The sequence below is a fragment of the Pipra filicauda genome, unplaced genomic scaffold (genome assembly GCF_003945595.2).
Source record: "Pipra filicauda isolate LSUMZ 115617 unplaced genomic scaffold, ASM394559v2 scaffold285_size1263560_pilon, whole genome shotgun sequence".
NCBI lineage: Eukaryota > Metazoa > Chordata > Aves > Passeriformes > Pipridae > Pipra > Pipra filicauda.
Window position 1 is genome coordinate 1134305 of NW_024104404.1, and position 22331 is coordinate 1156635.

The 22331-nt window shown below is 50.8% G+C and overlaps 2 long non-coding RNA genes across 9 annotated transcripts; one reads left to right on the forward strand and one right to left on the reverse strand.

Annotated features, from left to right (window-relative positions):
* Positions 1 to 236: 236 nt before the first annotated feature.
* Positions 237 to 18386, forward strand: LOC113989711. 2 transcript variants are annotated; one of them, XR_003541370.2, is made up of 4 exons: positions 237 to 280; positions 383 to 496; positions 5589 to 5672; positions 17996 to 18386. It is a non-coding gene; the product is annotated as an uncharacterized LOC113989711 (long non-coding RNA). The 2 variants fall into 2 exon arrangements; XR_003541368.2 differs by lacking the exon at positions 17996 to 18386 and having other exon boundaries at positions 5589 to 7909.
* LOC113989712 lies at positions 1230 to 20389 on the reverse strand. 7 transcript variants are annotated; one of them, XR_005564093.1, is made up of 6 exons: positions 20008 to 20389; positions 11896 to 11981; positions 11116 to 11235; positions 10739 to 10862; positions 6143 to 6202; positions 1230 to 1355 (listed from the first exon to the last, which is right to left on the reverse strand). It is a non-coding gene; the product is annotated as an uncharacterized LOC113989712 (long non-coding RNA). The 7 variants fall into 7 exon arrangements; XR_003541374.2 differs by lacking the exon at positions 1230 to 1355 and adding an exon at positions 3321 to 4193; XR_005564095.1 differs by lacking the exons at positions 1230 to 1355; positions 6143 to 6202 and adding an exon at positions 3321 to 4193.
* Positions 20390 to 22331: the final 1942 nt, after the last annotated feature.

Here is a 22331-nt window from a genome sequence, read left to right on the forward strand (position 1 = left end):
GGAGGATGATGGGAAATGTAGTCCCGCGAGAGGCGCGCCCCGCACGGTCCCGCGCCGCGCGCACTCGGTTTCCCAGCAGGCAGCACGGGAGCGGGCAGTGGGCAGGGCGCGCAACCCGCCTCGCGCGAGGCATGCTGGGAATTGTAGTTCCAGCGCCCCAGCAGCCAGCGCCGCCAAGCGGGCCCTACCGGAGTCCGGACTACATTTCCCAGCGTGCCTCGCGCGGGCCGATGCGTGAGGAGCGGGTGCCGTACAAATGCCTTTATAATTCACAGCGTGTGTACGTTTAATGCCGGTTTTATTTATATTAAATTCCTTGATGTTGTTGAACTTCAAGACACAGCGGCTTACACAGCGTTAACCTAACGTGGTTTAATTGCAGGCAACCACTTGTATTCTGTGGGATCAGAATATCCTGAGCTGGAACGGGAACGGACCCTCAGGGATCACCCAGTGCGACCCCGTTGCTGCGACAGATCTGATGGAGCGTTTTAAGGTGCAACTTTCTGCTTTGGAGGTGGCAAAGCCTCGTCTCCAACAGCAAACACAGATTTGTTCCCTCAAATCCCCTCCACAGGACGTTATGTCCAGTTCCCTCCGTCCCTGAGTGACAATACCTGCCTGGAGCGAGGGAAAACACTCGAGCAATAAATAGCCCAGCTTAGATGAGCAAAGCTTTACTCACCAGAGCCTATTTTTAGGGCATAAGTTGACTTTAAGTGTCTCTAATCTTTATACAGGGAATCGGCATGGGGTTTCTCCCGCTGTATTTTATTTATAGCTGTTTTTCTCCTTTCCGGGAAAATAAGATTAGTCTCATTATTTCCATTATTATTATTCCGTCTGTCATGATTATTATTCAGTCCATCCACCCATTTTAGGTCTTGTCTGGAATTACTGTGGATTACCCCGCTAATGCCTGTTGCCTTCGCACTGAATATCACTTTTGTTGCTAAGAAACTGCTTTTGCATAACAGGCACTGTTGAGCCCAGTTTTCACTTCAGCAGCTGCTAAAAAGTCACCGGGGAGCAGCAGGTGCTCCTGGGAGCCAGAGCCGGAGTGTCCGTGGCAGAATTCCCACACGAGGTCTGAGTGTGCTCAGGGATTCTTCCCTGGGAGGGTGGTAAGGCCCTGGCACAGGTTGCCCAGAGAAGCTGTGGCTACCCCATCCCTGGAAGTCTCCAAGGCCAGGTTGGACGGGGCTTTGGAGCAACCTGGAATAGTGGGAGGTGTCCCTGCCCATGGCAGGGGGTGGAACTGGATGAGCTTTAAGGTCCTTTCCAAACCAAACCATTCCGTGGTTCTGTGGTTCAGTGACACCTCCAGTGTGTCCGTGCTGTGCAAGGGCAGCTTCCTGCACATCGGGACAGGAGGAATCACAGGATCATTTAGGTTGGAAAAGCCCTCCAGGATCGAGTCCAACCATTCCCCCGGCACTGCCAAGGCCACCACTAATCCATGTCCCCAAGTGCCACATCCACGCGGCTTTTAAATCCCTCCAGGAATGGGGACTGAACCAGTGCCCTGGGCAGCCCCTTCCAGAGCTTAACAACCCTTTCAGTGAAGAAATATTCCCTAATATCCAACCTAAACCTCCCCTGGCACAACTTGAGGCCGTTTCCTCTCATCCTGCCCCTTGTTCCCTGGGAGCAGAGCCCGACCCCCTCCTGACTCCCTCCTCCTGTCAGGGAGTTGCAGAGAGGGAAAAGGTCCCCTCTGAGCCTCCTTTTCTCCAGGCTGAGCCCCCCCAGCTTCCTCAGCCACTCCTCTGTGTGTGCTGGAATACCTGGAATCATTCCCTATCCCTCTGAGGTGCGAACACACAACTCTGGGCACAAATCCATTGTGTTTTCACACCTAAGCAGTGGTTTGGGCACACTGGGTCCGTGTTACACTGCCCTGAGAACCTTGCTGTGTGTCTGTGTGCAGCAGCTCCCTGGGTGTGAATATCCAAGCTGTCCCTCTGTCCCCACTGGGAACATCCACGTGCAAACCCCCTCCCCAGCTTTGAGGCTGTTTGTGCTGCAGGTCAAGGCACAGACACGGTGACATTTCCTCTCCCCGCTGGCTCCTCGTGTTGCCATGGTGACCAGATGCACTCGCTCTTTTATCTGAAGTATCTATTAACCAAAGCTTCCTATTAATTTCCCCTCCATAGAATCCATTAGGGATTCACCTGAACACCACGAAGGCTTTTTAGGTCCCAAATCCACCTCAGAACCTGCCCCTCGTTCTGGGGTGGGCTCAGAGTGGCTTAAAGTGCAGCTGATGGAAATGTTTTTTTCCATCAATAAATTGCTTAGTAATGAGGGAATAAAGAGCACGAGGAGAAGGGTCACAAAAGCCTCTCCCTGTGGATCTCTGAATATGGAATGTACTGGAGCCTCAGGACCTTGGTCCCAGCCCGGGTGTACCTGGATAATTCTGTCTGGGGAGTCACAGAGAGCTGGAGGTGGGGGTGGAGGGGCTGTACCTGCATCACCCTCAAAGGTCTGGGGCAGGATTTTGACTGTGGCAGAAACCAGAGTCACTTTGTCACCTCGGTTCTCCTGCGTCCTGTGGCTTCTCTTGGTGAGGTCACCACCAAAAGTGTCCCAAACCAGGGCTCCAGGGGGATGGAGACATCACACAGGATCAGAACCATGGAATCACAGAATAGATTGCGTTGGAAAGGACCTTAAAGCCCATCCAGTTCCATCCCCTGCCATGGGCAGGGACACCTCCCACTATCCCAGGTTGCTCCAACCTGGCCTTGGACACTTCCAGGGCTGGGGCAGCCACAGCTTCTCTGCCCAACCTATGCCAGGGCCTCACCACCCTCACAGCCAGGAATTCCTTCCCAATATCCCATCTAAATTTCCCCTCTTTCAGTTTGAAGCCATTCCCTGTGTCCTGTCCCTCCATCCCTTGTCCCAGGTCCCTCTCCAGCTCTCCTGGAGCCCCTTTAGGCCCTGGAAGGGGCTCTCAGGCCTCCCTGGAGCCTTCCCTTCTCCAGGTGAACCCTCCCAGCTCTCCCAGCCTGTGTCCCAAAGCTGGAGGGTGTCTGCTGAACCAGATCAGCAGCAGTGGTGCAGCTCCCACTTCCACTGGCACAACAACTGGGAATAAAGGATCAGTAACACCCATCTGAGAGTGTCTCAAAGCCACCACGTCCCTCCTGTACAGTCCACAGCCCCCACAGGGCCCCAGGGACCCCAGAGGATTTGTGGGGTGACACACACAGAGCCCCAATCCAGAGTTCTGGGAATAGAGAGGGGAGTTAAATACCCAGGGGAGGAAGAGCAGGTAAAAAATGAGCCGTTTTGACAGGGCTGCCAGATTGTGTGGCAGGAGGGTTAATTTTTTTTGAAGCTGCCATTTCATATTCCCTTTCAGACAAGCTGAATTACACGGTGCTGGCTTCTCCAGGAGTAGCATAATTTTCCTCATGGAAATAATGACAGGGTACTTAAAAAGCAAGTGAATGGATGGCTGAAGTACTGGGCAGAGACTTCTGAAATCCAGGCTGAGCCCTCACCCTTGCTAGAGGCTTCTTTGGTGACCTTGGGCCAGTCACTTAATCTTCCTGTGTCTCAATTCCCTGCCAATAACATGGCAATAATAACTGTTCTTGCTCTGTCTGGCTTATTTAGGCTGCAAAGTCAGAATTTACAGCTTGTGTTTTCTCTTCTTTGAGGGCAACCGAAGCCAAAGAGCTTCAATCCGTGCCGAGGAGTCTGGGCCACCACAAAATGCAAGGTGGATAACAAATAAAGGGCTGGGATATGTGATTGGGAACATTCTTACACGAGAATTCCTAATCCATTGTTCCCCATCGCTTCCCTCAAAATGTGGAGGAGTTTAGAACTGTGCTAAGAGTTCCAAAAGCATCGAAATAATTTAGGAACAGAGGCCAGGCCGATTTATTGAATCCCTGAGTTACTTCTGAAAGGGCGAGTGGGTAATTTAGGCACCTGCAGAATTTCCTGCGAGGTCTTTGTGCTCAGTCTGTGGCTGCAGCAGCTCCTTGGGTTTTTTTCAGTTTAAGCTGAGGTTTGCAGGCAGCTGTGTACCCGGGTTTTATCCATCCCTTCAGCTTTTAGGGGTTTGTGTGATTTCCAGAAGCTGAGGGAAGATGCTTCCTTGCTACGAGAGCCAATGGAGATGAGATTTTCTCTACAGTTGAGCAATTTGCTGTACAAAGGGAACAATTCTAAAAATAGAGAGAAATGGCACCATGACATTAAGAGGAACGATGACCCAATCCCCAACTTGCTGCAGGGGCTTTTGTCCTATAACTGCCTTCCCCATTAGGGCTGTGATGACATTATTTGCTGTGGTTATGTGGGGCACGAGGCCACGGGTACCTGGAAGGGAGGATTTTGATCAGACTGCAGAGGATGAACACACCAGAGAGGCTTGTTGGGGAACACTAAATCAGTGGAGTTTCATTTACATCAGACACCAGCCCAGCCATTCCAGCATTAATGGCTGCACTGCTGCCCTCGGAATTTGGTGTGGATTTAATCTGTCAGTGGGGGAGTAAAAGGGAGGGGGAGAGTGAGACCTTCTGGCTTATGAAATGTGGATCTTTTCTTTCAGGCACCATCAAAGGACAGGGATTTGTAGTGGTTTAAAATTCTTTTGGCAAGAGATTTGTGGCTGCCCCATCCCTGGAAGTGTCCAAGGCCAGGCTGGAGCAACCTGGGCTAGTGGAAGGTGTCCCTGCCCATGGCAGGGGGTGGGACTGGATCACCTTTAAGGTCCTTCCCAACCCAAATCATTCTGGGATTCTGTGATTCCTAAATCACATATTCCATTGTACCAGTGATGTGAGCAGTGCTGAGCATATCCTGGGTTGGTTAAAAAAAGAAAGAGAGAAAGAAAGTGCTCAACAGCACCAACAACCCAAATTATTAAAGACATTTCAGTACTTTTACCACTGGCCTTGACAGGATTCAGGAGTTTCATTTTCACACCTGAATACCTTTGAGAATAGAGGCTCTGAGTGGTGTTGAAAATCTGTTCTTTTTATATTTTGAAGCCCTGCTGGAAGCAAAGGGCTCCACTCTCCAAACAACCCCTGCCAGGCATCGAGGTCCCAGCAGTGCCTGAGTGCCCAGCAGGGCCCTGACCCTGCACTGGTGTGTTGGGGGGGCTTTCAGGGAGACACTTCCCTTCCTGACAGCTGATTTCCAGTGAAACTGTGTTGAAGGGAGGCAGGGGAGTGCCAGGTTTGCAGGATGAGCTTGGTTCTTCTCGGGTGCATCTCCCTTTGCTTCTCTCAGAGCCCAGACTTGGTTGACTTTAAGGGGATGGGACGAGGAGCAGAACAAGGCACGTCCTGACCTCCAAAGCACTTCCAGACACAGCCAGCTCTCAGGTCCAGGGCTCTCGGGGTCTCTGGGCCGTGGCAGCCTGGGCTGTATGGCAGGCTATGATTTGTTGTCACCTTTATAAACAGAACAACAAAATCACTAGTCTTCCACACAGAGCCAGACCAGGAGAGCAGCGCTCCCTCCTCAGGGATGTCCTCCTGCACGTCTTCTCCTGCTTTCCTTCCTCAGTTTTATCAGCCTTTAATTCTTGTTCTTGCCTCTCCTTTCAGGGATGGATGCTGCTCTTTGCAGAGTTCCTCATGAGACCGTGGCAAACCTCCCTGCAATCATCTCTCCAATTTGTGGCTGTTCCCGTGAGTTTCTGCTCCATTTTCTCACTCCCGGAGGCTCTACAGGGACATCAGGGCTCAGCAGGGGCTCCTCTTCCCTTACCCTGTGATAAAACTTCTCCAGGAGTGCTCTGTCAACCTGTCTGTCTCCTGGTTATATTTCAGTTGACTAAAATAAGCAAATGCAATGTATACTGGGGAACGCTGGAGAAAAGGACTCAGCAAAAGAAAAGATAATGATAGTGCTGAGTTTCCTGGAATCCCACTGAGAGGCTGATTTAAGCAAGAAAAACAAACCCCTTTTGCTGTTTCCTTTCCCTGGATTTGTTGATGAGCAATCTTTAGTTCACCCCAGGTCCAGCTTTGCTTCCACTCCCCAGCTCTCCTCTGTTAATACCTCACATATGGCACGGCTCAGGTGTGAAAGGACAATGCTGGCTCACATCCATGGAAAGGATCGGACTTTATTCCCTGTCTGGGTGAGGCTTACTTACCTCAGCCACTGAAACCAGGCAGGGAACAGCATCCTTCCCATCTTCACCAAGCCTGTACTTCTGTAAGCAGGTGGCACAAAAAAAAAATAAATGAAAGGGAAAGAAACAAAAACTATCCCTCAGGAGCTGCTGCTCCTTTCATGGGAGGAGAAAGAGTGTGGAGCAACAGGAGAGGGTTTCCTGCTCTTGACAGGGGTTGTGCCCTGTGTGAGCTCACAGAGAGCAGCCCCATCCCTCCCTTCCTCCCTCCCTTTTTTTCTTTAACATATGTGCTTTCTATGGGCACTTTAATCAAACTCCAGATGGGTTGTTTCAGTCAGGGGATTTGTGCTGCTCTGGAGATAAGAGTCCTTTGTGCTGGCCTAGGTAGCAAGAGTGTTTGTGATAACTGGAGCTGATACCAGGAGATGTCCAGGTGGTCTTATTTAACAGGGAGCATTAGTGATACCACCATTGTCCAGGAAATCAGATAAAACTGGGTCCAGGTGTTACCCAACACCGTGTTTGTGTAAGGACAGTACCAACTGCTGCCTGCACTGAGCCCCAGAGCAGCACTGCAGAGGGGGGGGTTCTTGTACAGGATCCCCATCACCCCCAAACTTCTCGGGGTGCACCATTGAAAGGGAAAAATTTAACCAGGAGTTGGACTTGGATGATCCTTGTGGGTCCCTTCCAACTCAGGATATTCCATGATCCTAAGCTGAATATCAAGTGAGCTTCACACTGAATATAAGATCACTCTTGGATGTCCTAAACTGAAGAATTTCACTTAAACCATCACACATTTTCCTCTCTGCCCTCCCACAGAGAGGTCTCTAACGAAAACATTTGGGGAGTGAGATGATTTAGAAATAAAAATTCAGGACAATTCACTCTTCTGCCCAGGCTAATTAGAAGAGAGGAGGAATTGTACAGATGGATGAACTGGAGAGAGGAGACAGTTTGGGAAGTGCTAACCTGGACTGTAATTTCAGGTGACAAGGACACTTTTCAGTCCTCGTTCTGGAGTGACACTGCACAGTGACACACCAGCTGCAGGAAGGGATTTACCACAAATCATTGCTAGAAAATCACATAAAAATCAAGACAAAAGAAGTATGAGCGAGACCTGAACTCTTCTTGTGGTTTTACACTCAGCCATTCCCTTTTAAGAGCAGGGTATTTAGTAGGAAGCATAAATTCCAGGCTCAGAGTCGTGCAATGTCTAGACTCCAGCTCGTGGGATCTGTCTCCGTGGGGCCATATTTCTCACCGTGATATTTTTCAGGACACCTCTGCTTTGTCCCAGAGATTTCAGGGATGTGGAAGCTCCCGGCTCCTCGTACCAGTGGCAGCTGGGAGGCTGCTGGAGTTCCTTGGTAATTGTTTGTATGGATGGGAGCTCAACTTAGCTGCAGAGCACGGGGGGAAAAGCCTGGTTGGAAGGAGCGGGGACTTTTGGCCCCCAGCTGTGCCAGAACAGGCTCATCACCGAGAGATCCCCAGCTGCACTTCCAGGCTGTAAATTAAACAAACAGTGTTTCCTCTAGACCAGACCACAGGGATGGCAGAGAGAACAATGTGGCCTTATTGCTGTTATTTCCTTTGGTTTCAATCTCTGTCCTCTGCCCCCACCTCCTCCCCAGACCCGTGGTGCCCACTTTACCCGATTTGCCATTTATTACACTGCTTTAAAGAGAGGCAGGGGGAAAAAGGCTCAGTGCAAATTATATTTTGAGCTGTTGTGCTTTGCCTCTTTGGTGGATAATAAATCTCTCTGGCAATGCTCCTCTGTATAGGATTTGTCATTAAATGCAATTAAACAAACCCTGCAGGTGTCCATGATCAGGCCTGCAGCAGCCCATTCACAACTGCAATGTTATTATCAGCCTGACAACAAAACACCAGATATTTCCTGAGCTCCTCTGATCGATGAGCTCGCCTGACTTGGAACTGGGAGGGAGGAGAAAAGGGGCTTCAGAGCGCTTCAAATGCTCTTTAGACTTATTGATGGAAAAGTCAAAAAGCTGCTCGGCAATCAGAGGGAAGGTGGAGAGAGAGAAAGGCAGAGGGACTGGAGAGCTGAGAGGGAAAAATGAGAGAGGAGTGTTTGGGAGTAAAAAGGTAGAAATGAGGCAAGATATCACATGGTGCCCACCCGCCCAATGAGTTGGCTAATGCACAAGAGTAGGATTTAGGAGGCAAGGAGGGTATTTTAGGGATGATTCTTTGGCAGTTGGGCTTTTAGTGTTAAGTGGATCATGCAGGCTCCCTCTGCAGTCAGCACAAATATTCCTCTCATCCCAAGGCAGGACTGGCAGGTTGACCTGTTGTCCAGGGATGTTTGCCAGCCTTCATAAACTGTAGCCAAATGGTTGGATCAGACACACAAATAATTGTAAACCCCACCTGGAACAGCCAAAGGAATTGGCTTTTTCAAGGCCGGGTTGGCCGGGGCTTGGAGCAACCTGATCTAGTGGAAGGTGTCCCTGGCCATGGCAGGGGGGTGGAATGAAAGCAGCTTTAGGGTCCTTTCCAAGCCAAACCATCCTGGGATTCTGTGGCTCTCTGAGTGTGTGTCCCCCTCCGTTCACACAGAGGCATGTCCTGGCACAGCCTTGGGCACGCTGGCACGCTCCAGAGGTGCTGCTGACAGCATTTGTCCAGAGCAGATGCAACAACATTCACACCTGAATTGTTGTGTGCCCTGACAATCAGGAACAGGGAGAAAGCTCCTGTGGTTTCTGTCAGCCATCCCAGGCAGCCTGTGGAGTGTGAAGGTCAGGGACTCACAGGGGACCGGCTGCTGCTGAATCCAGTGAGAGAGAAAAATTTGCCAACACCAGTCGAATCCTTCTGCCTGACTCGTTTGCTCAGCTCAGCCTCGGGGTGCTCTTGGGATGAACCTCATTCCTCTCCTGCTCCCACCCCAGGAATCCTGGTTTAGCCCAGCTGGCTGCTGGGGCACACATGGAATTGCAGTGGCAAGGACAACGCTTTTATTACTGTTCTAGTGCCACCAAAACCAAGGGATTTGGGGGTTGGATAAAGGGGTTAAATGAGTGGGTGTCTGTAGTGCACATGTAAAGTGTGAGGGGTGATTATTCTACCAAAAAAACCCTATGAAGGTGTCTTTGATTAAGATTTTATAGTCTCATCTGTAGGACAAACAGCACAGGGCCCTGTTTGCTGCCATCCAACATCACACTGCGATTGTGGCAGAAGGAGCCAGGAATTCTGTGATCAATCTGTGGGTCTCAGGGTGACCATTTCCCTGGACACTGCATGTGGATCACTCTGCAGTGCTGGTCTCTGGCTCCCTGATTCCAGGGCAGTCCAGATTCCACTCTGTATTCCCTCTTCACCTGCTGGGTTGTGCCATTAGCAAACCACCATGTGGTGATCTGGTGGCCCCGGTCAGCACTGGTGGGTTGAAGGTGCCAGAAGGGCTCTGTCCCTGTGGTACCACAGAATTTGGCCACCAAGTCTGGCTGCAAAGTGTCAATTCACTGGCCACAGCAATGAGGGTGGTCCTTGGGTCAGTGGGGGCCTGCAAGGGCATGGAAAAATCCACAGCTACCAGTGTTGCTTATCATGGAATCCCAGAATGGTTTGGGTTGGGAGAGAACTTAGGGATCATCCAGTGCCACCCCCTGCCATGGGCAGGGACACCTTCCACTATTCCAGGTTGCTCCAAGCCCCATCCAACCTGGCCTTGGACACTTCCAGGGATGGGGCAGCCACAGCTACTCTGGGCAACCTGTGCCAGGGCCTCCCCACCCTCCCAGGGAAGAATTCCTTCCCAGTATCCCATCTAACCCTGCCCTCTGGCAGTGGGAAGCCATTCCCTGTGTCCTGTCCCTCCAGGCCCTTGGAAAAATCCACAAACAAAAATTTATGAATAAATCCATTTTGCTTGGCTTCACCTGCAGACCTTGGGAATGCTGAGGTGACACTGGCTCAGAACATTTGGGAGACACAGATGTAGGAATCCCAGCAGGTGTGGAACGTGGCATTGCCCCACTCCAGCCCCTTCCACCTCCCTCTGCTCTCAGCCAGAGAGCCAGAAACACCTCTGATTCCCTGCCCTGGCTGCTGTAGGGTTTGCAGTGGGGGGCTCGGGCTGTCACAGAGGGATGTGCTCTCTCCCAGGGCAGAGGGACAAGCGCTGGCACATCCCTGTGCCAGCCCAGGAGCCAGGGGGCTGCTAATGAGCCCACTGGTGTGAATGAGCTGGGGCTGCTCTCAGTCCTCCAGGACTTTGGTGGAACTCTGCTGATTTACACCACGAGAGCCGGGGCTGGCGGGGAAAACCCCCTGGAGTTTCCATCAGCGGGTGTGAGAGCGGGGAGGGAGCCTGGTGAGAGCTGAGGGGGCACAGGGAGCAAATCAAGGGCAGGATGGAAATGCACATCGGCTTGGATTGACTTCAACAAACCAACAAACACTTTTTTTCTTTTCTCATCCCTTCTTTCCACCTCCCTTCCTCCCCACCTCCAGCAGCTCCTCTCCCCGTGCTGCTCATCTCCCTTTGTGCACCTCTTACCCGCACTCTCCTCTCTAAACAGGTGCAGTTGCCACTCAATAGACTTTAATTACCACTTCAAGGGCTCTCACCGGGGTCTGCGGGAGGGTGGAGATGAATTTTCCCGAGGATTATGTGTGTCTGAGTTCTCTTCACTCAGATGGCAATATTGCTGTCAGCCTGGATCCTTCCAGAGACCTGCTCTTCGGGTTCTCTCTGCTCGTGTTAACAAAAAGAGAAACTGCTGCTGAAGTTACAAAAAACCACCCAGCCATTAGCTGGATTAATTAGCAGGACAGCAAACGAGGCTGGAGAAAAATACTGTAGAAAATTTAAAACCCAGGGGTCTCAGCCGGGCTCCTAAACCGTTATTTCTGCTTGCAAATCAAGAAGTGGAGAGCTCAGCATCTCCCAAGATTTCTGTGGGAGACTGGGCTCTGAAAATACAAGTTGTTTTGAACCACTTTACCTTCTTTTTTGCTCCGTGCTCTTCCCATCACGGCTCACCAGAGAGACACACTGTTAATGCATCCTGCTGGGGCCCTGGGGATTCCTCTGTCAGTCCATTCCTGGCTTCAGCACAGCTTGCCTGTGATGGAGGAATTATTCCCAGTGTTTAACTGGTAACATAGCATAATTTTGATTATTAAGATCTTCTTCAAGAGGCTAATCCTGGAGAATGCAGAGCAGCTGATGTCTGTTGGAGCTGCTTGGAATTGTTTGCCCGGGATGTGAGTGTGGAGATGCACACAGAAATTTAGATACGTGCAGAGAGGAGCTGGGAGTATAACAGGATCTTTTGGGACAGGGAAAACTCTGCAAATATTTTAAAAAATCATTTCTTTTGCTCAACATTAACACTTCTAATTTTTCCACGAAACGAAACGCAGGAAGGAGTTTCCTTTTATAGCAAATTAAGCGACGTTTTTCTCCTGCCAAAATGAAGTTTGTTTCCCCTAAACAAGCAATTCAGCAAATTGGGCAAACGCTGTAGGCAAATCTGCGTTTTTGCAGATGTGTTTTGCATCTTGCCCAGCCCCAGCACAGCTGGGCACGTCCAACATCTGTCTGGCTCCTGCAGAGCCCGTGGCCAAGGGCAGCACAGTGTGGGCCCTGGGATAGTCAGGGCTGAGCTCCTCTGCATCCCTGCACTGAGCCAGCTGCTATTCCTGGGTTGGTGTCCAGGCTCCTCTCATCCCTCGGGCGTTATCCCAAGTGTTGGGCCCCAAGCAGTGGTTGAGGGTCTCACCTGCAGCCCCGTCCCTGCTCCTGAGTGCCGCTCGTGTCCCTCCGGCACCGCTCGCGCTCCCGTCTGCCCCGGGCTTTTCCTGGCACCTGCAGCACGAAGACAGAAGGGATAAAGGAAGGATGGATGGACAACACTGATGGAATGGTTCATGGTTGGACTCAATGAGCTCAGAGATCTTTTCCAACCCTAATGAATATCCAGGATGCTGGGGAAGGAGCAGAGTGATCCTAAAGGCACGTCGGCCCTAAGACATCCTTCATCTCTCATCATGTTCTGTCTCTCCTTCCTTGGGCTCTGGGTGCAGCTGTGACCCCAAAAATGAGAAGGTGGATGGCACAGGGACTGGGATGGGAAAAGGAAGAGGCACAGTGATGTGCCCACAAGGGACTTCTCCCTGTGTTTGGAACTCTTTCTCTGGGCTTTCTCTCTCGGAATCCTTCCCCTCTTCTTCCTGTACTTATCCCAGTTCCTTCCTCTCCTACTCCTGCCCTCCTGCCCTTCCCAGCTCTCCTGACATTCCCACTCTCATTTCTCAGGTCCTCTCCATCTCCTCCTCATCTAACTCATCCTTTCAGCTTCCAAGATTTAAAATCCTTCTGTCTCCATCACCTCTTCCTCCCTCCTTCCTTCCCTTGTACATTTTGCTTTCCAGGCCCATCTACCACATGTTCTCCTGCCCTTTCTGTGGGCCTGGGGTGAACATTGATCACAGCCATCTCGAGCCCATCTCTCCCTTTTCCCAAAGAGCCGATGAAAATGTCACCCATGAGATAATAATCATGTTGCTCACATCCCTTAATTGCTCTCAAAGTACACGTCGAGGCTTCAGAGCCTCTTTGAAAGGCAGGTTCTGGCCTTTGGCACATTATTGACAGGCTGTTGATAGGCCCCTTTGTTGAGGAGCAATTTTGTCCCTTTTCCTGTACAATTTTTTGGTTTTTTTTTAAAGGCAGCCCTTTCAGAGAGAGTAGATTTTTAAAATAGAGCCGAGCTTTGAATGAACAGGCATCAGAGTTATTCCTGAGGAGTGGTGGCACATGTGGGAGATGAGAGCTACCAGAACACTTCATGCAGGACAAGAAATCAAACTGTGATGCCTGATAGCTTCATCCTTGTTGCTTTTTAGTCCTTCCCCTCTTGGACCCGCTAATAAGATGGTTTTTTGCAGTGTATGACTAATTAGACATCTTGTGTGTTCCAGTGCCTGGTAAACAATAAGAGAAAGTTGACACTTGAGCTGTGCAGCAACTCATTTGTATCAATTAATGATAATTCTTTGGGGTTTCTAGTACCTGCTGATTAAAGTGGACTGAGATCTTCTTGTCACAGCAGCCCTTTGTGGTCTCAAAAGCTTTGCAGGTCTGGAGGAGCGTGAGCAGAACCAGCCCGGCTGCTCTGCCACCGCTGGCGTGGGCAGGGACCCTCCCTCAGCAGTGGCAGGAACCTGAGCAATTCCCCCCTCAGCTGCTATTCCCAGAGGCTTTAAATCCACCCCTTTCCCCCGGATTTATTTTACCATGCCCCTCCTGGGTGCATCTCGAGGTGACCCCACCACAGCTCCGTCTGTGACAGCTCCCGGCACGACCCTGAGCCAAACCTCAGGCTCTGCTCGACTCACCCCCAACCCGGAGAGAAATAAAATTCTTTCCTCTCTGAAACAATGTCCCTTGGAACGATTTTGCCCTTAATGAGCCCCGAGTGCGCCGCTGTGCCGCGGAGCCGCCGGTGTGCATGTTAACAAGGAGCTCTCTCGGCGTGGAGGAGCCGAGATGGCCGGCCCTGTAATGGGAGGCTGTTCAGCATCCTAAGCCCTGCATTAGGCTGTGCCTGTAGGAACCCTGGCATGTTCCACGGAGGCTGCCTGAAGGTAATCAGCTCTCCCAGCCTCCTGGCTGTCCCTCACCGAGCGCTCCGCTTGGAGCTATTCCAGGAAACGGCTCCAGAGATGATAAAGTTTAGCCCCTGATTTATTCACCAGCAAAAGGGGGGAGGAAATGCCATTTGGTTGTGGGTGAAAAGGGAAAATGCAGGGGGCTGGTTGGGATTTGGTTGTTGAACCCTGTGAGGGACTGGAAGCCCTGGAACTTCATTGTTTGGTTCGGCCAAATCATGAGCAGGACCTGAAAAACATCATCACCTTCAATTTATCTTCGAGTCCTGCTTGACTCAAGTGGTGCATCCCAGCACTTCCCATCCCAGAAACCTATTTCAGGCACCACATCCACTTAAATCCACATTTTGTGTATGTCAAACACACACATCACAGAGAATACAACATATAGATAGATAGATAGATAAACAGATACACATTTAGATCAGTGTATGCCACACAGAACAACTCCATCCTGCCGAAATTCAGGAAAAGGAGTTCTTCCAGATCCATTCCCTCATTGACAGACCAGCAGAAAAACAAAATGCCTCTCTTCTAGAAAAAAAAAAAAAGATCAGCTAATTTATTTTTCAAAGTTGTGAACTCATTAGCTGGCAACTATTGTTCCACCCACCTTTGCAACCCCTCAACGGGGTCACAAAAAACCTACCCAGAGCTCCAAACACACCCTTGTCAGCGTGTGCTGAGAAGTGCTAAAATAAAATGTTGTCTGAATTAGATGGGGAGGATTAGAAAGGTGATAAAAGCTAAGCCAGGAGAAAATAAGATGATAAATAGGTCTGGCAAGATAGATGGATAATCTTCCTCCCAGGCCAAACCTGACTGGATAATCACCTTTTTCTGTTCTCTGGTTCCATTTGCTCTCGGATCTTCAGAGCTTTACAGGTATCACTGGATTTGGTTTTCTGGTACCCTGGAAAAGGGGGACACAATGTCCATCTTTCCAGACAAGGGATCTGAGGTGCCTGACTTAGGAGTGGGTTTAGGTTTCAGATTAGGGTTGCAAAAATGAACCAAACTGTTGCCTTTTGTCGGTTCGTTTCTCGGCTCTCGCTGTGCCTCGGGCAGGGCCGTTCCCTGAGGAGGAGCTGCTCAAACCAGGGCTTTTCTCAGCTCACCTTTTCCCAGAGCCAGAGCAGGAGAAGTCCTGTCCTCTCCCAGGTGTGTCTCTGTTCCTGTCACCAGGCTGAGCTGGGAACATCCAGAGCCAGGTGATTCCCAGAGCTGCGAGGGCACAGCTCTGCTCCCGCTCCCTGCTCCTGCTGGGATCTGCAGCCAGCAGTGCCCCTGACCATGGCAGCAGGGGAAACTGTCCTCCTCCCTCTGTCCCCTCAGGTTATAAATTACCTCTGAGCAAATCCAAACAACACATTTGAGCTATAACCAATAAGCTCATTAAACATTCCAGGCTATGAGGCTCTTTCCCAGTTCAGAGAAGACTTGTCTGAACTGGCCTTTGCTCTCCTTGCTCCAGGGAAATTCCCATTGCTCCTGCTAAATCCACGAGCCTGCAAAGCACTGAGCCCTTTTTTGCAGACAGGGACACCTTGTCTGAGGGGAGGAACTCAGGAAAGTTTTCCATCACTCCATGGCATTGATTCCTCCACAAACATTTGACTGGCAACACAGAACAACGGAATATTTGATCAGCCAGAATTACAGACCACAACATTAATAATTTTGTGAGCTGGACTGGAAAGATTTGCACTTGTTCTTGCTGGGAATGGTGCAATTGTCTCCTCCTTTTTAAGAGAAACTCTGCTCTAATGGCTGGGTGCATTGTCATCCTACGGGAGCAGGGACTGACTACTCCTTCTCATTTTGGGGGGCTTGAATCCATGTGATTTTCACCTGGGCTGGAATCTTGTAGGGGGACTGTTCATTGTGGTTCTGGATTTTCAGAAGAAGTCAGCGATTTTGGATGCCTTATATTTGTGTTTGAGACACTTTGAAAGGGAGTGATTGTGAGAGGTGGGTGCTTAGAGGGCCCTGAAAATCAGGATTAATTGGACTATGTCATGCTGGGCACCTGAAAACACTAAATGCTTTGGAAAAATCACAGGGGAGGGGGCTCTGTTTCTGAACATGATTTGGGAAGACTGCACAGCCTTAAGTAACACAGGATAAAGAGAAGATCTTTGCATAACCTGATGGAAACATCCTTTAATCCTCGGTGCCTGACTTTAGGTGGCATTTGATTCCTGAGCGAGTTCAGTGCTGGAGTTTGTGCAAGTGCACTTGTATTTTCCTGCTATTGTGTGAGTTACTGTAGGTTTGGTTTGTGAGAGTTTCTGAGTAGGTCTCTAAAATAAAATAAGTCAGAAGGCAAAGTTCTCCCCTTGAGTAGGACACGGAGGCCTTGCAGGCTTTCTGCACCGTCACCTGCAGAGCCGCAGGCTGTGCCAGGAAATATCCATTCTTTGCACTTCCTAAGCCCCTGAGCCTGAGTCCCAGAGCCAGAATCACACCCAACTCCTCCCCTCATCCATCAGCAACCATGGAAAAATCCTTGGTAGAGCCTCCCTTCCAGCTCAGAGCCAACACCTCGGCGTTGACCCTCGGCCGCTGCTACACCCGGAGCTGTGTCCGTTTGGAAACTCTGTTTGTAAATGAGGGGAAACTAAAAAATCCCTCCTAGTTATCCCAGTTATGCCCCAGGAAGGGCACAATGGCCACTGGCAGGAGCCATCTGGCCTCTGTAAACAAGGGCTCCTGCAGTCAGGGTGTGAGTGCAGGACGGGAAAGGCCCAATTCCTGCACGGGCAGAGAGGAGCCCTGGGCTCTGGGACGGCTCGAGGCTCTGCTGAGTCCCACAAAAATGTGGCAATAAGGGTTTTTTCCTGTTGCAGGGTCAAACTACAGGGCTGAGCTGGGCACAGGCTGGATATTTCTGGGTGCAGGAGTCAGGGTAGTGCATGTCCAACCTGAGCTTTCAGAGCTGCTAGGAGGGCAATTCCTCTTAATCTCAGCCAGTGCTGAAGGCTCCAGATATCCTGGGAAGCCTTGGGATACTCAAACACAAAGATCAATATTGAATATTGTATTAGCTGTTCCTGAGGTTTTGTTTTTTTTTTCTTTTCTTTTCTGGTTTTGTCTCCAGGCTGAAATTTAGGAGATTTTATTACATTAATATCCCAGCACCTGTTTTAGTAAGGACACAGTTTAGAAAGACACCTCAGCATTTAAAGACAGCTCATTTTAATAGGATTTACCAATTAATTTAGAACCCCACTCCTACTCATTTTCAGGTGAGGTGTGTGCTGACTTGTTTTACAAACCCCACCACAACACTGGTTTGTTCTGAACTCACTCAATTTTAGCAAGGTGTTAAATAATGACAAACTTTGAGGCCACACACGGATCCCAACAGCCCTCGGGGGAACACCTACATCAATTTTATCACCTGCTTTCCATCACTTCTCTGCTTTGAGTCCCCTTCTGGGCCTCAGGGTGGCTCCATGGGAGGTTTATTTCTTTTGCTTTCCTGGAGGGGGTTGAATTCAGTAACTCAACAGAGACAACTCCCCTTGATCCACACTGAGAGACTATTTACAAGGGCCTGGAGTGCCAGGACAAGGGGGAATGGCTTCAAACTGAAAGAGGGGAAGGATATTGGGAAGGAATTCTTGGCTGTGAGGGTGGGGAGGGACTGGGATGGATTTCCCAGAGAAGCTGTGGCTCCTCCATCCCTGGGAGTGTCCAAGGCCAGGTTGGAGCCACCTGGGCTAGTGGGAGGTGTCCCTGCCCATGGCAGGGGGTGGGATGAGATGATCCCAAACCATTCTGGGATTTGGGCAAGCAGAGAAGCCAAATTCTTGGCTCAGAGTCCCTTCAGCTCCTGTTTGGGCCCTGAACAAGCCCCTGCAGCAGGAGTGTGGGGCAGAAGGAGTCTCTGCCCGAGGGAGAAGGACCTCGCCGTGTCCATCCGAGCTCCAAAGCTGCCGCAGATCCGGAGTCTCAAACCCACTCTCCTTTTCCTGCTGAGGTTCCCAAGCACCTCCCAGTCTCCCAGCTACTACCAGATGCCACGATTGCACACAGACAAATATTTGTGCAAGGCACACAGAGCCTGGAGGCTGGAACACTGTCTGTCTGCGGGGAGCAGGAGAAGGGGAGGAGGATCCTGGGGTTATTTCTAGTTGATTTGAACCAACAAAAATCTACAGGGTGTTTATTTCCTACAAAACTTCCAATGTTTCCTTCCAACAGGTGATGTGGGACCAGCCTGACAGATTGATTTCCAGTTTAGTCGTTTTGTTGAGTACTTAAAGGGTCAGGAATTAAATTGAATTTAGATCAGACCTTACCCTGAATCCCCTGTTCTTCAGAGACCTCTGTCAGGGACAGGATTGGATCCACTTATGACATCTACAGAAAATGGCCAGTGAAAAATAAAGAAGTGACAAAATATGCCCTGAACGAATGGAAATGTAACTTTGATCAAGCAATGCTCTGAACAACACCAAATTTAGTTAGCTTCGAGGATATGATATCATCTACCCTCCTATTTTTTATATGAAATATGAGATTTGATTAGGAGATTTCCCAGAATGAGGAATAAACCCATAAAAGCAAGAATAGGTATTTGGTGCAATATAATTTTCTGGCTTCTTCTGTTTGGGAGCAAAGAACGTGATTTTCCCCCCTCCCTTATTTTACAGCTGAACTTCAAAGGGGAAAATGCCTGATATTGATGCTGGAAGAGACAAGGCACTGCCCAAACTGACCCTCAGATTTAGGACAGATCAGAGTCACTGTGCACAGAGAACTGATGGGAGAGATTAAAGAGACTTACAGAGAGATAACAAAGATATCTCTCCACTCAAATTCCATAGGGAAGCGTTTCCACTCCATAGTTTTTTTCAATGTCTATAATATGTCTTTGAAGGCTGTGTGGATATTCAAGCCCTCTTTTCAAGTGTTTTTCTTCTTTTCTCTTTCCCCCCCCCCCAAATATTTAATTCTGAAACAGCAAATAGGAGTTTCCTTAAAATGGAGAACAGCTTGTTTCCATTTCCTCTCAGAGGCCAACATTACTCAGGAAAAATCCAGGTGTAAAGACAGGAGATGGGGCCAGGCTGAGCCTGGATTAAATCACCTTGTGGAGCCTCTGCTCAGCAAAGTGTTCAAACCCACGTTTAGCAGGGCTGGGGGAGAATTTCCAGGGAACAGGGATTCGTTTAGTGAACCTCAGCTTCCAAAAATGGAGCTAAAACAAATGCAGCAAATCCCCTCAGCTGACAATAGCTCTGTGAAATGCTCCATTTCCAAAGTGCTCCAACACTTCAACATTTTAGCTTTTCTATTTGCTCTATTAGATCCTTGGTTTAATAATCCAAAAGAGGAAAAAATGTTTTATTTCAGCTCGAGACAGAGTAGAATACTTTGTTATTTTAATTTTGTCAAAATAAAATAAAACAAAAAAAAAAATCAAAAAACCCACCCAAACCAAGCAAACAAAACACTTTGTTTAATTTGATCCCGCTTGCTTTTAATTTTTTTTATTTTTTTTTTTTTTGGAGAAGCACATTTTGGGGGGAAATCCAATTTAGCCATTGAGCACTTTAATATAACACAATCTGTCAACAGACCCAAAGTGTACCACCACATCAAGGCAAATTTTGAGTACTCAGAGAGAACCAAACCATGGAGGAAAAATATTTTCAAATAGCTGTTCACTGAAGCACTGGCTCCCCAAAGCACCTTGGTGAAATATCCCATTTCTCCTACAAACTAGGGAATATTAAGAACAACTTTACACACGAACCACCAGTCAGCCACACTTTCAAAACAAGGATTTGGGGGTTTTCCAACACAAAGCTTTGATGCCGAGCAGGTGCAGGTTACATTTGGATTTGTACAATCATTCCTGGCTTTCCACATGGTTTTATTCCCTGCCCTCCCCCGGGCTGTGAGCGTGTCCCACCTGGGCTGGGATGTTTGGAAAAGGCGTCTGCGCCTGTCCCAGTCCATCCCACCCATCCCAGTGTCCCACCTCAGCCAGCCCTCGGCTCTTGGCCAGACCCCAAACTGCCTCCCGAGTGCTCGGGGCGATCTCCCGACCCTCGTGTGTCCCTGCCCGGGAAAAGGACCGGGACGCGACCCGGGCATCCCTGCCCTGGCACGGGGCACCCGCGGGCAGCGGCCCGAGCTGCGCCGCCCCCTTGTCCCGCTCTCCTGCCTTCCCTCTCCCGCAGAGACCCCTCCGGGGCTGGACTCACCTGCCTGGCCCGGGGACAGTCCAGCGTCGCCTCGGGGACCTGCCGTTGATCTCCGGGGAGGGTCCGGGCGGGTGCCGGTGCCCGGTCAGGGATGCCCGGGTCGTGTCCCGGTCCAGCCCTGCCCGGAGGAGCCGCCGGGCGCTGTCCGTGGTGCTGATGGCGGCATCCTGCCGGGATCCCTCCGGGATACGGCCAGGAACCCCCTCGGCCCCAGAGCCAGGGCCGGGGGAGGCCGGACCCGTCCCCCGAGCGTCCCCCGAGCGTTCCCCGCGGTCCCGGTGCCCGAGGAGCCGCCGGCAGAGGCGGGACGGGCTCCACAGGTGCCCCCGCGGGGCTCACCTGGCGCTGGGTCACCTGCGCGGCGGAGGGGCCGGGGAAGCTGCCCTGCCTCTGCCTCGGGGCTTTTATGGGGCCGCCGGGGGGGCGGCGGGAGGAGCGGCCGGGCGGGGACTGTCGGGCTCGGCCAACGGGAGCGGCTGTCGGGGCAGCTGCGGCAGCATTACATCATGGACCCGCCCGCGCTTCGCTCCCAGAGCCTCCGCCGGCGGCTCGGCGGCGAGGGGGGACAGCAACAGGTCTGTCCGGGGGGCACGGAGCCCCTGGAAACGGGGCGGCGGGCGGGAAGGGCGCCCGGAGCTCTGGCCGGGAGGGGGGAAAGCCCGCCAGGAAAGCCCACCCGGCGAGGAGGGGATGCTTGGTGGGGGTCAGTGGCTCCGCGTTTCCCAGGATAAACCCCCCCGGGCCGTTCTTTCCGCCGCGGGGGGTCCTTTCCCTCGGCCTGGCGGGCTCTGATTTCCCAGCCCAGTGGACGAGCCAAGCTTCACCCTGAATTCCCAGCCTTTTCCATCCTGTTTGTGGAGCGTGCACAAACCCCAACCCTCCGTTTCTTCCCGGAGGCACCGAGCTGACGGGCAGCCCTGATCTGAGGACCTGGAATCCAGGTGGATCTCTCCCGTTCCCAGAGCAAGGAGGTCAGACAGCTCGAGAGCACAGCACTCGCCAGGGAAAACAAATGTATTCCCAAACGCCTTCTTCAGCTGGGATGGGTTTGTGTTGTGCCTCTTAGATGGCAAACACACAGGCTGCAGACATCAATTCTTCAAGGCTGCCCTAAATTATCCTAAGTGATCAGTTGGGGTAAAGGTCTGTCTTCTGACATATCCCGTGCACGGGATGTGTTATCATCTGATACCAAAGGAAAAGTAATAATTGTTTGCAACATTAATTAGACAGAAATCAAAATGATCCAGAGTTAAAGGCTCAGTGTGGGTAATACTTGAGACCCACATTCAGGTCTGGTTTGGGATGGATCTTCTGCAGGAAAATATGAGGCTCCAAAGCCCTGTGAATAAGAGCAGATGACCTGAAGGAGCCTATTTTCAAGTGGCACTGGCTGCTATTCAAATTACAGCACAATTAGAATCGAACCAGGTGCTCTGTTTCCAACTCTTTCTGTTCGTTTGTTTTCCATGCCAAGCATGGATGATGGGCCAAATCCTTGGCCTGGCTCCCACCGGCCCAGAACCTGTTGCTGTAGCCTGAGGTAAAAGCTGGGTTTGAGCAGAATGTCCCTGTGTGTGACACAAATCAGTGAAGCCCCTGAAGGAGGGGATGGCCCTGGCAGCACCCACTGACCCTGTGCTGCGTTAATCACAGCACAAAGAACGTGGGCTGGTGTTCAGGTAAAAGGAGATGTCACAGCCTTGTTAGTGCCTGGCCTTGGACGTGCCTCTGGGAGGGATTTTCATTCAGGAGCCAAACCTGGAAGCTGTTGCTCTTGGCTTTGTCCTGGCAAAGCAGGAGTTTGGGGGGAAAGCTGAAGCTGCAAACAACATCTTGTGGGAAATGCTGAGGGTGCCCAAGTCCCTCCACAATGCACCTCAAAGGACAGTGAGGCTTGGGGACATAATTCCCTTAGAAGACCCCACTAGAAAGGAAAGCCAGAGTGAGGGAAAGGCAGCACTCAGTGCTCCTGGCTGTTATTACCCCAGCTGGGTCCCTTCATCCTCAGTTTTCCCTTTCCCTCGTGTGCTCGCCAGGACTCTCCCAATTTGCTCTCAGTTCAGTGTTAGTGTGGCCCCTGGTCCAGGGCCTTTCAGCCTCTGAAACCCAAGTCAAAAGGAGAAAGGCCCTGCTGAGGTTAAAGAAATGGGCCACGAGGGATGATGGAGAACAAACCCTCCAGCTGTGTGTCATAGAATATAAAACCAGAGGATGGTTTCATTTGGAACGGACGTTAAAGCCCATCCAGTGCCAACCTGTGCCATGGGCAGGGACACCTTCCACTAGCCCAGGTGGCTCCAACCTGGCCTTGGACACTTCCA